Below are 14178 nucleotides of genomic sequence, written 5' to 3'. Positions count from 1 at the left end.
TTGAAAGAAAAACAAAAACTCAGAAAAGGGCATCTTTGTTTTCTGACCATCACACGTTTCTTGGGCTGCATTAGGAGTGTCACAGCAGGTCGAGGGAGGGGATCCTTCCCCTCTGCTCAGCTCTGCTCAGGCCACACCTGGAGGACTGTGACCAGAGCTGGGCTCCCCAGTACAAGAGAGACATGGACATACTGGAGAGAGTCCAGTGAAGGGCCGCTGCTGAGAATTAGGACTGTTCAGCCTGGAGCAGAGAAGGCTCAGGGAGATCTTACCAATGTGTACAAACGCCTGCAGGGAGGGTGCAAAGAGGATGGAGCCAGGCTCTTTCCAGTGGTGCCCCGTGACAGGACAAGAGGCGATGGGCACACACTGATACACAGGAGGTTCCCTCTGAACATCAGGAAATGCTTTGTCACTGTGATGGTGACCAAACACCAGCACAGGTTGCCCAGGTGGAGTCTCCATCTTGGAGATACTCAGAAGCCTCCAGGGCATGGTCCTGGGCATCCGGCTCTGGGTGACCCTGCCCAACCAGGGGGCTTGGACCAGATGCACCCCGGAGGTCCCTTCCAACCTCAACTAGTCTGTGATTCTGGGGGGTGAATATGTCATCTGCTGTGGCTTTAAGTAAAAGGTGTTAAATGTTTTACTGATCACTCACATTAAAACTTAATTAAGAAACAGATGATGAGCCTGACCTTCAGTCAGTTCTTATGTTAATTACAATGTATTTTGTTGCTGTTTCAATCCAGAAAACCCTGTTGTGTACTTACTGAGGAGACACACGATGAGCAGACAGTGAAAGTCATTGTTTTTCCTCATTAGATCTGAATGAGTGTTTGCACATAGACAATTGAATTGGAGGAATTTCTTAATGTTCCTTCAGAATTATTTTAGCAAACGGAAATTAACAGTAAAATGCAGATGAGAAAAGCAAACTACTGTCAATATATGAGGAGCATGTAAAGAATTTCTTGCATACCACTAACCCTCAGACTAGGATATTTATAATTATATCAACCAAACCTCAACATTTAAGGCATAATTGACTGAAAAATCAATCTGTGGGAAACTGCAAGGCCCAAGGGACTTTTTAGATGGATATATCCCTTTTAAATTCCATGTATTTGCAGGAGAGTTTTCCCAGGTTGCCACTGCCTTACAGTCAATATTATGACTTTATCTTGAATGTTTCCTTACTTAAAAGAAATTAATTAGAGTAACCTAAATTTAATGCATTCTGAATAAATGATTGCATAGAAGTGACTATGGTTTTGAACAAATAGACTTTTTTTCCCTATTATTACTGTTTCTAAATATTTGTACTGATTACCGTTTCTAAATATTTGTACTGACATAATTCAAAGGCTTTTGGTAAATTATTTCACCAAATATGGTTTATGTAAAATAACTCTTGAAAAAAATCTTGGTATTCATTAAGCACTGGAGTGTTATGACAATGCTTTGCCGAATCTGTGATGGTATGATACTGTGCTATGTATTTACAAACAGGTAGAAAAAATACACTCTTTGATTTCTTTCATCTCAAAAATTTAAGTTATCTTATAAAGTAGGCTAATTGCTATAGAGCCCCAGGCTACACAACCATAAGAACTTGACTTCTTAAGAGTTTATTAAACAATACTAGTTTTTCAGTAGTATCAAATAAGTGCTTGTTGGTATAGAAAAGAATAATCTTTCTGCCTACAGACTGAAAAAAACTGTGATCAAAATTATACTTCCTTCTAAGCTAAATGTAGTAGTCAAATAGTTAAAAATTATAGATTTAAGGGTTGGTGTTTAATCAGTTATTGTTTCCATGGTGGTTGAAGCAGTTTTTAAAATGACTAGTGAGCATGCTATACTACATGGAGGCTTTCTAATTGTCTTGACTGGATTTTTTGTCTTAATACCTTCAGGGGAAAGAGTAGCAAGTATCCAGTGGTGAGAAATAAAGAAGCCTTCCATTCCCAGAATGACTGCGGGTTGATACCTTTCTGGTATTTGCGGAGCACAAGCACTTGGGTCCGTCTTTGCCAACCAGATAATGCTCACATGAGACCACATTGGGCATCGAGCTTACCTGGAGGAATAGGTGTTCTCTCTCTTGCACCTGGAGATAATATACAAGAACATTACTGCATTTTGTGTCAGATATGAAAGGAAGGAGCAGAATCTTTAGGTACATACATAATACATACATTGCAGAAACATACTGAAGTCAAGACATCTGCCATAAATTGGGATGATAATCTGAGAATTCGTGACATGAATCAGAGGACATTTGTGAACAAGGGATGAAAAACACTTTAAAAAGAAATGGACAATTCTCCAGAGATTAGATTTGACATCTGAAAACTCTTGATGATCGTTTAACACAAGGGAAGAAATGAGAGACTATAACAGCTTAGATCGCTGAATATATGAAAAAACCTATTTCTGTAATACCAGGTAATGTAAGTGTTTATGGCATGATTGAGTGAAAATCAGTCTTGCAAGTCTAGATGGTTCAAGGGTCTTTTAGGTTGAAAGTGATACCGATGAGTCCTAATGATGCAGATGGTCACACTGTTATCTTCTGGTGCATGTTCACTTATTACCTATATAAAATTTAGTAGGAAATGGAAGACCTAGTTTAATACCTGGTAGATAGCTTGATATTGCTATTATGAAAAGCACTGTCAGTACTGATGGTGGCTTCAGGAGAAAAAAAAAAAACAAAGACATAAATAAATGCTAATGATAACTACCTCTCCACCTGCTCTTAGGTGCTGACCCTCCAACGGTCCCCTCTCCCTGTCTCATCAGAAATGAGATCGTCCATCACTGTGTAGGGTCAGGAAAGTAAAAGTTAAAAGTCAAAGTTTCTTCTGCTGTTAGCAGAATAGCAAACTCTGATGGTTTCTATAGCGTGCTAATTGTCTGAGTCGTGAACTACAGAAAATCGTGTGCTGTATTGCAGGCTGCTACCACTCTTTGATGCACTCTGACTGCTAAAAGAGCCTGTGGTCAGAAGAGCCAGTCTGGTGTCCTTGAGGTCACAGTGCCTGTTTAACGGGAGGTGAACCTTGGGTTCAGGTACTTTGGACTGGTGGAGCTTAGTAGCAGCTGGACTGGCAATGATAGTTGCTGGCCTGCTGCATTCCTGTAGTCTTGAATTATCAGTCTGATGTTAATGGTTCTGCTCTGATTTTTAGTGATCGCATACCCTTAGCAATGTGTAGATGCTTACGTGACGAAATGTCAGCTTCTCTAGTGCCTCAGAAGAAGGATATGGTTTTCTGTAAGATGCCAGGAATGGACCCACATCATTGAACACTTCTGAGATGAAAAGTAGTATTCACCAGAAAAAGTTCTAGTGCACACCTTGAAGTGCTTTGCTTTTCTATTAATTTCCCATTTTCTTTCATATTAATAGGAAAGGTTGTAGTGCTTTGTCTCCTCAGAACATAGCTACACATTCTCACAGAAATTGAATTTGATGGTGTTACCAGAACCTAAGAACCTGGTCCATGCTTTCTGTGGTATGTTTTTTACTGATAGCGATAAATAAAACCAGTTATTTTATGGACTTTACTGAGCAAATCCCCCATGTGTTTCACTGAGACATACAGCATTCGTGTTCATGTGTAAATCTGAAACACACACAGGAATGTAGAGCATAGCAGAGAGAAGTACTTTTAGCTTGTGATTGGAATCATGAATGTGTATAATTTTTCCATTACAGTTATCCACTGATAGTTTTAAAACCACTGAGAATGCAAGATTGAGTGTGGAGGGGATCGAGATGATTTATTCCTGTGTTATTATTAAATAAGTCAACCAGAAATCTGCTCGCTTTACACCTGATAAATATGCTGTGCCCTGTGACTAGGTGTGCTTATTTAACCACACCTCTTTTCACCGGGAGAGGATGACTCACTTATATTGAGATTTGACTTTTCCAAGCTAACCACAAATGTCTGTTCGCTAGAAAAATACATGGGTTATGTGCATTTTTAGTATGTGTTTCCTGGCTCTTTTGATTGTCACATGGTAGAAAAAGTATTGACGATAGCGTAAAGCTCCAAATGCAATTTACATACTCCTTCTGTGCCCGGGCACCATGATAAAGCGATCGGGATTTGGAGCATCTAAATGAGAGGCCTGCATTTAAATTCCTGTAGTGGCCAATTGCATGAGCAGGTGCACAGGCATTTTGAGAATTTGGTCACTTGGTGTATAAATGCAGACTTTGGATTTCTCAGTCCTTTGCACCTGATGCTTCCCAACTGAGCCAGGGTAGCAGAACACAGTGCCCAGTTTCTGCAGTAACTTAATGGGAGATACTTCAGACTTCTGCTGCAGTTCAGAACGGCCCAGCTGGGACTTCTGGGCTTGGTTTATGCCTGTCCTCTCCAGCGCCTCCGCCCATAGTTCGGGGGAATTGAGCTGGCGTCAGCTCAGCCTGCTGCAGTGTTTTCCCTTATATTGACAGATCGGCTGCACTGAAATCCACTATACTGACCGCAAGCCCGTGAAGGGGGAGCGTCATGTTCCCAGTTACAGTTGTTAAACCAATAGCAACGTTAATGAAAACTCAGCCTTGCCCTATGAATACGTAGTTCAGTTTTTCATCAGTCCCGGGGGGTAAGATAAACATATGAATTGAAAAGATTCCGTGTTTGAAAATAATCTAACGTTCTTCTCAAGCATTTTTTCTTTTCTCTTTCTCTGAAACCTCAGTCTCTGAGAGGAGCAATGCATGGTTTCCATCTAGCCTGATAAATCTTGCCATTTTTATGGCAAGGCTTTCCATAGTATCTTCGTATCTTGCTGACACACCATGTCCAGTTTATGTTGGCACTAAGCCTGGATCCTGCAGTCTCTTTATCACAATTTGAGTCTCAGAAATTGCAGATCAGAGAGGCTGGACCTGTCACTGTGTTTGAAAGGCTGTTTGCTAAGTGTGATTTTATCTTGTTTGGGAGGTTTTCGTTCACAATCTCATTAAAATATTGATGAGTTCTTTCTCTTGACTAGAATCATTAAGAAGCTGCTTGATGCCCCATGGCGTAGCTCTGCACTTCCCTTCTTGCTGGATTGTTTATTATTCCACATGTTCCTAATCTGATAATTGCTTTACTTCTGTAAATTAGCAGTTTTAAATACCATTACTGGGAAAGATTAAACTGCAATATCAAAGAAGAAAGCTTCATTATAAGTGTGCTGAAAATTCTGGGAAATATTTATACCTTTGTTGTCTTGTTTTTCTTGGAATTACGATATCTGTAATTTGGTAGTAAACATGGATTTTTAAAAGCCTGCTGGGCTTTCCTGGCTCATATTTCACCAAAGTTAATAAACAAAACCTCCCTGCTTCAGCATGTGCAGAATTGAGCCAAAAAAGGAATTATGACAAAGAAGGTGGAACTTCCAAACCTAAGATTGAATTTCTTTTCATTTATTAGCTTTGTAACTTCTAGAAACAGAAGACTTTTGCTTTGAGCAAGGCAGAGAAATAAAAGCCACTCCTCACTAATGCCATCTTCTGGAGGACACCATAGAAGTATGCTATTTTGTATTCTAGATGTTGTGTTTTAGCTACACAAGTAAGTTGCAACATTCAAGTGAGGAGGTGATTTCTTACCTGAGACCGGCACTGAAAATCCTCACGATGACCCTTCCAAGATTTGTGTGCACGTATTCTGCAGCATGGAATACAACTGGAAGTTTTTAGAATTTCTTGTATGTGAGATGTAACATGTCCTCAGGGCTTACTGTAACTGGGACTGAGCTTAGTACAGTACTGAAACATTTGTAAGAAAACTTCTTTAATTACTTCCAGTTTACTCTTAGAAAAACAGTTTGCAGAATCATGGATGGAACATGCATTTGGAAATACCTGCTCCTCCTTTTACAATGCAAAAGAGTTTATTTAATAAGTATATGGATTTAGGGTGTAGTTTTATTGCCTATATGATGTCTTATCATTGTCCTTGCCAAACTGAATCCTACGTAGACTGTTAAAATTTGTTTCAATTACTGAAAACTTAAAATATTTTAATAGATTTTAAGGCTGAATTAAAGCATCCATGTAACCTATAGTTTTGTGAACTGGTGGTAAAATTATGCTATTAGTTTAGGCAGACTATTTTAAAGCCTCTGAAGCTCCTTTAGTAGTCTTTATCTTGTACCCATTATTCAGTAGTTATATTCAGGACATCATGGTTTGTTTACAGTACTATCATTCATTATTTGGGTTTATCGCTGTGTTATGAATTCTAATATAAGGTGTACTGTTTTCAAAAGTACGTAAGTGATGTAGGATCCTGTTACCTTTTTTCCCCTGTATTTTTTATAGAACTTTATTTTAAAGTCACTCAGATACCTTTTAAAATATCACATCAGATATAAAAACTACATAATAGTTCTTCAGTGTCATCTCCTATTAAGTTTGTTAATTTTCTTATTGAAGTGGGCTTAGATGAGCTTCATTGACATGTTTATATTGTTCCAGCTAGTGCAGTCTGATGAAGACAGCAGGATTGCTGTGCTAAAGTAAACAAATTGCTTGTGTCCTTACCAATGAAGGGATCTCAAGAAATATAGATATATTTGTGCCTCAGTGATATGAAAGTGATTTTTTGCAGATTTGAAAACTAATCTGAACTGTTAGGCAGTTCTCCATGCCTCATTCATTGCAAGTAATGTGAGCAACAAGACTAACGAGATCTGACTGGTAATGGCTACTGTCAGTGTCTTTTGCAAAAGAAGAAGGATCTGTTGTGATTTTATATCTTTCTTTGCTGTAATGAATTTTTACTAGGATTCTTGAATGGCATTTAGCATATTCTGTCATGGCCCACACTTTCTGCAAGTATTGCAGGATTAAAAATGGTCCCCTTGTTGCGTACAATTTTAGGATGCTTTATATATGATATAAATGGACTTGTGAATACACTGGTGGCCTTCATTTCCTGTTTCACTGGGATTATGAGCTTCCAGGGAAGGAAGGATACTGGCTGCTTGTCTTGTGTTCTGTACTTTCATTTCCGATGGGATGTAGCCATCCTTGCCACTTAGAAATGAGCTCTGTGAGTAGAGCCCCATGCTGACACCAGTGTGTCAGTCTTGCAACAGCAACAGCTACTTAGAGCTGGGCTAAATGAGGGTTAGAAGTGTCAGAGCGGGTGGCTGTCTTGTCCCTCATTGCTGCAAGGTTCCTGTGTGTGGCTTACTTAAACATCTTCTTAAAACATTACCCAGTCCACTGAAGTACTTGTTGTAGCTATTAATTGCCCTGCTGCATTCCACAGAGTCTCTTGAGCTCCATGGGAGCTGGCAGGCTTCTAAAATCCCTGTAAAAACAAGAAATATCAAAACAAGGGGTTCTGTGTGCTCACTTCGATGGATGCTTTTAGGAACCCAGGCGTCACAAGGAGTTTGGGTTGAATTTGTTCTGCGTTAGGGAGCTGGGGAGCCTGTCTTCACTCCTCATCAGTAACCTCGTGGGAATACTTGAAATTACGTATATGAGCAGCCAGAACAGGTTTTGCCTTATGGTTTTGTGTTCACACTGTGTCTCTAAGGATCCTGTCACATTCATTAACATTCATCTATACCCTATGGTTTTTGTGCCTTCACCTTACTGTACAAACAGGTTCTAAGAGCTTTTTTCCCATGTTTTATTAACAAAGGGAGGAAAACAAATAGTAAAAGAGAAAACTAATACTTAACAAAAGCTTACTTTTACTGACTGTTAGTGAAAATTATATATTATAATTTGGTAAAATGTGGCATATCTGGCAAATGTATGTTGGAACAAGGAACAAGCATGGGTATTTGTCACCTACTCTGTTAGATTAACGTGTATATGTAGCATTCTGTGTTAGAACATAACGAGCCTGAGCCAATAGTTAATGTCAGTCTTTCTTAAAGCTCTCTGAACAAATACATGCAGTAAGCTAGACCTTTCCTTCCTTGCTGACTGAGGTAGGGGATAGTCACATTGTGTATGATGGGCAGGGTCTAGTGAAATTGGACCCTTGCCCTAGGAGCTACAATAATTCAAATTAGTAAAAAGAAGAAATTCATGACATCATGGCTCCATGTGCTATGACTTTGTTGTGGTTCAAAACTTTGCTTTAAATAATTCTCGGAAATGGAGGAGGAGGGAGGTGGCGAAGAGGACAGGAATGGAAGAGGTGGAGCAGGGAGTGTTCCAGGCTAGTTCAGATAGTGGTTGTTAGAGCACTTTTCTGGGAGGTGGATAGCCCAGGTTCTGCTTCTTTCATGCATTTTATTATTCTGTAGCAAAATAGTATATAAAGCATATATATACATATATATAAAGCAAGTATATAAAGCAACTTGCGTGATAGACATTAACAGGTATCCAGTGAATAGTTTGGTAATAATACAGACATAAATAAGTTTAATCTTTGTCACTGAAGAAACACGTTTTGTATGTATGTGAAAAATACCTCAACTTCTTGCTTTTATTATAGTGTGCTAGATGCCACATCTTCCGTGTTACTTACCTAACCATAAAAGTTAATGAGTACATGTGTAAACTGTAAATAGGACTTTGCAGGTGTGTGACAAATTTTGAAAATTAGTCCATATTTATTTAGATACACAAATGAGGACTTCAGATTTTACATTTACTTGAAAACATTTGTAACTGTGTTTGGTGTTAATTCAGTTAAGTTAAATTTGGAAAGTTAAAGGCTTACCCCTTTTTAATTCTACAGTTCAACATTTGAATAGTTTTGTACATAAAGTTTTAAATTATCTCATTAATTTCAGTGAGATATTGTGGCCTGTCTTGAGGGCTGTTTCGTTGGCTCGGCTTGCTTTGTACATGTTAACAGCAAGTGACTTGCCATTTAGATGCCATTCAATTAGTGAAATATAATGAAAGTAAAAGTAACTTTCCCAGAACACTGTCCTGAACCTCCACGACGAATTTGCCAACCACTGATATAGCCTATGCAGTTGGAAAGGACAGATGAGTATTTAAATCTTCGATTCATCATGGCATTTTACCTAGCTAAGTAAAGATAATGCAACTTCTTATCCTTGGTCTCTCTTCCTTACATCTCTCCTTAAAGAAAAACATATTAAAAAGTTTATGCAAGCTGGAAGGACTTAAACTGTGCTGTTAAATTAAGAGGTAAAGGTGATGTAGGAGGAAATGTGGGGTGATAGGATTTTGTGGAGGATTTAATTCTCGGGGAGACATTGGCCCTTTTAAAATGTTGATCGAACAGCTGAGAAGAGTAAGGCTGACAAATTGAAAAGCTTACTAATTTAATGGCTCAGTGTTTTCCCAACATCAAGAGAAATTATCAGCTGAGAAGTTCAAAAGGCTAACCCTGACCTCCTTTGGTGATGATGTCAAAAGAAAATTGAAAAACCTTCAATTCCTTGCATCCACAGATACTTTAACGGAGGCTGCGTTCATTCATTGTGACCACTTTCACCTCTAGGTAGCTCTCCAAAGTAAGAGAGCTCACTGACGGTCACACTTATATAGAGTTTTCTCAGTTGGGATATTTTGCTTTTTTAGACATCCCTATAAACTTATTTTTTCATAAGCAGATCCATTGTTGAATATTTTGTAGGAAAGGCTGGCTTGAAGAGTGGACACCATTGTTAAAGCTGATAGAATAGTTTTCAAATAGATTATGAAAAGCAATAAAATTGCTTTGAAAAATGTGATATGAGAGAAAGTTCTCAATCTTTCTACAAACCCTAGCTGCAGGAAAATGTCTGAGAGACCTTCATCCAAAGCTTACTGAGATCAATGGGAATCTAACAAGCTTTGGTCACATTCTCCCTTTGGTGTGAATTGGTACACAAGCCCCAATTCATTTCTGACTTGACTTTATAAATTTGACTGGAGCTATCATAGGTAACTATTCAAGTCTTTATTTTAGTGTTGTCAGTTAAAACTTTTTGCAAGCTGTTCCTTGCAAGAAAGAAAAGAAAGGGAAATATTTGTGATATATTCAGCTAGATTTTATTAAATCATGCTACATAAATAACATTACAGAATGTAAAACCAAAAACAGTAAAGAGGAAGAAATACAAGTTCTATCCATAGCAATGGAAATCGCTTTAGGTGGAACTTGTGATGAGTTCTCAATGAAGAGAAATCATCTCTGAATACAAGGACATGCACAACTTGCACTGGCTCCAGTGGGGCAAGGAACAAGCTTTGAGCCTGCCTCCACTTGTCACTTACAACTCCTGTCAGACTGATGAGATGTTTCCATGAGCTCAGGTCTGCTGCTGACTCACTCTGCTGTAACTGTTACGTGTCACTGGAAGCTGCACAGATCGTCTGGGAATCCGCACTGACAAACCTCTTGTTTTGAAAGTTGCATCTGGTTTGCATAATATATTTAGTTCCTTTGCTGGTGATGAGTTTATTTAAATTATTCAGTATTGCTGCTTTTAAAATGAAAGATGAGTTTCTTTGTCAAAAAAACTATGGAAATACTCTGTGACTGCTTCTACCAAAATCACAACCTCGGCCAGAATATTTTTTTAAAAGGTTGAGCATACAGCTTATGTCACTTAAAGTTCAGCTTAGTGGGGTACAGCACATGAGGGCAGAGAGTTTTGTCTTACACTTGTAGCTGCTTGCAAACCAAAAAACCAGCAAACAGCCTAGTGCATTTTTTCATACCGTGAGCTTCCCTTCCTCAGACAACATGTGGGAGTTAGACTTTACTGTGGGGAGCAGTGACACTGACCATGCCAGGGCGTTTCATCAAGGCACAGAATCCCAGGAGAGCTGAGGCTGGCAGGCAGCCCTGGAGCTCCCCCATCCCACCCCTGCTCAGGCAGGGTCAGCGACAGCAGGCTGCCCAGGGCTGTGTCCGGTCGGGAGGTGTCTATCTCCAAGGATGGAGATCCACAGCCTCTCTGGGCAACCTATGCCACTGATTGACCACCCTCCCAGTAAAAAAGCTTTTTCTTCTTGAAGCAAGAATGGGAAGACAGAGACATATTGACTAACCCTGTTAGTGTGCATCCAGATATGGAAAAAATAATCAATTCAAATTGTTTTAACAGTTCCATTTTGTGCTGTCTCTGGTCATCACTTTTCATAGGTGCTCTTTTCTCTCACTCTCATCAGGAGAGTTTACAACCAAGCAGCTCTTCATGTTGGGAGGATGGAGGACATAGCATGACAGATTGATTAAAGAGGATAAAACAATTCCTGTGAGGGTTGTTGTTGAAATACAACTCAAGTCCTTTTAGGTTTTGTTAATGCAAGTGAACATATAACTTTCTATTATATGACTGTACATACATTTCACAGAGATGAGGCAATCAGTGGATTAGCAGCACCTTGCCTCTGAGAAGGCTTGACTCCCAGGGCTTGCTCAGTTTGTAAGAACATTCTTGATCTCCATGCCGTAATGCACAATATAAGGAGACACACTGCCCATGCAAGGGTTCTAGTACCTGTTTTACACCTCTTCTTCTTGCGCCGCATCTGCTTGCTTTTCTTACAGCTACCTTCCCTCCCTAGGTGATAGCGACAGGAAGCAATGCTTCAGTAACTCCTGCTCCATAGCATCGGTCTATCTTATTTTATGGAATTTACAGTGCATTTGCTGGAGATCCATGGCGAGACACCTGGCCAGCCCTTTGGACAGCAGGCGTGAAGTCGGCTCCCTAACATGATGCCATTGCAGCACCAATCAGTAGTAATTTTTATACTGTTCAGCAGCTCCCACAGTGGGGTTGAAGGTTACCTGTCAAAGCCACGTAATCAAGAGTCTTTAACGTCAGTTGTAGTTCCTGGGTTTTGCTTTATAGGCCTGCAGAAAGCTGACTGTATAAAGGACATGAGCCTATATCTGTCCTTTGTCAGTATTGTGTTAAATTTGTCATAATCTTCTTAGTAATTATTTCAAGGCTCATGAAGATGTGACTTTTTTTTCCCCTCTCTTCTAAAATATAATATTCATATTGGGGGTAAAAAAAAGAACATTTTTCTTACTCTGTTCCAAGACTGAACACAGAAAATATCAGACATCTCACCGGAGAGATGGATTTTGTGGTAACTCTGGCATTATTTTTAGCTCCCATATATACATATAACTTGGTCTGACTTTAAGTAACTAATGGAGTTACTGGCTGAATCCAGACAAACTCTTTGCAAATTTTGAGGTTGAGTAATCATCATGCATAGGGTGAAACAGTTCTGAATGCCCTTCCTCCTTTCATTCTGTCTGTATTCAGAGGGCATCTCTGAAGTTGGTGGGAAAATGCCCCACTATCTCAAAATTGGGTGTCTTGTCCTTTTCTATACATCTCTTTTTCTCTGATTTCTCCTCAATGCCAAAATATATTCTTCATAGATTTTACAAAACAACAACTGTCAGATCTTTTAGGTCACAATACAGAAGCTTTCTGCCCCTGTGTTGGAAACTCGTCCTTTAGTGAGAAGTGGCCTCAGAACCTGGTGAGCAGTTGACAAAAATAAGAGTTTGTTACAAAAACTAAGTAATGATGAATGTATTTACAGGAGACCAATGTGTTTGTTTTGCTTCTTGTCGGTGTAGCGCAGGCTGTTGTGCTACTAATTCAGCCCTTACTTATGTGAAAAATAACCTTACTGAGAACCACGAGGTCCCTGTTAGGTAACTACTCACAAATGGTGCTGAACTGCCTGGAGAGGGAAATGGGTTTGGGGAGGAATGTATGCTTTTTTCTTAAATAACACATTTTCTTCAGCTCAACTAGTAAAGGTTTGTTTTCAGTGCCCATCTTAGTTTGTGCACATATATGAGATGATACCAAACATCAGACTATACTGCACGGTTTAAAAGGCAAGGTCTTCTATGTGACCTGAATTTTGAGCTGATAGTTACAGATAAAGGCACTCAGGCAATTCCCAGCAGCTCGGAAGCAAACTGTTGATGCTGTTGCTGCTATGGGAGTAGGATCAGCCCAATGTTGGAATACCTGTCAATGGAAGTATTGATAGGCTTAGGGGAATATTCCCAAGGAGCGAAAGTAACGCAAGGTAGCTTTGGGGCTTAACTGTGTTTTAGCAAAGGTTTTGTGGAACTCACAGAGGAAGAATGATAGTGTCCGTTACCCAGAATATTAATGCTGTGCAGAAACACCAGAGCTAGAGATGGGTAACCAGCAGACCAGGATGTAACTGTCTTGGCAGAGTGCAAAATAGTGTAGCTGCCTTGCTTCGTGTCCCTGAGGGAGCTGACAGAGAGAAAGCCCAAACGTCTCTTCGCGTTGCATTGCCTCATGATCTGGTGACCTTTGGCCTTGCACAATGGTCTTTGTAAATACTTTGCGGACAAAAATCCACTTACTGAAAAGTGAACTTTGTTTAGAAGAATCTGAAAGTAAAAAACATCATAATCTGAAGTGAACATTTTCTTTCTCAAACAGATACCACCTAGTGAGAGATAGTTGGAAAGTACAACTGATTTCTTTTGTAGTCTGCAGTATTCCTTCCTTGCCGTGCTTCAGGTTTCATGAAAACACTGTCTGTTTGATGGGTTCATACTTCAATTAAACCTTTCCATTAAAAAAACAAGAACTCTTCCATAAGAGGAGAGATTTCATTTTGTATTCCAGTATCCTCTTTTACTACCTTTTTCACCCTTTCCAATACAAACTCAGTCATCCTTTACATCAGCAAAGCTAATAGACCTTTTTACTGTCACTCAGAATTAATTAGCAGCCCTTTCTTTATTCAGTACTCTAAAAACACATGCACATTTGGTTACCCTTTGAGGAAGAAGTTAGAGGATATGGCTATGTCATGAAGTGTGATTTTTAGGGACTCCAGAACACAGCTATCCCAGAAAGCCATGGCTAGAGCTGGCACGTGCATTCTCAGGCCATATGACTTTTCATATCTTTTCAAATTTATTAAAGCTATGGAAAAGAAACATTTGTTGGGTTTTTTCAGCAGTCTTACAGAATATCTGAAAACCACTGAATTTGCTTTATTTCCTGTCTTTCTTTTACAATATCAGTTGTGGGTTTTTTCAGCTTTACCCCAGACTCTCTTTTTTTCTTATTTTTCCAAACTTTTCCAAAGCTTCAAGTCATAATAGAAGTCTTCCCAAGGAAGTCCCAGAAAAGTTTCTACACTCTAAGCAGCCTTCTCTAATGGGCAAGCTTAAGACATTTCCCTGT

This window comes from Mycteria americana, chromosome 7, assembly GCF_035582795.1.
Source record: "Mycteria americana isolate JAX WOST 10 ecotype Jacksonville Zoo and Gardens chromosome 7, USCA_MyAme_1.0, whole genome shotgun sequence".
Lineage (NCBI taxonomy): Eukaryota > Metazoa > Chordata > Aves > Ciconiiformes > Ciconiidae > Mycteria > Mycteria americana.
Note: the sequence above shows the minus strand (reverse complement) of the source record.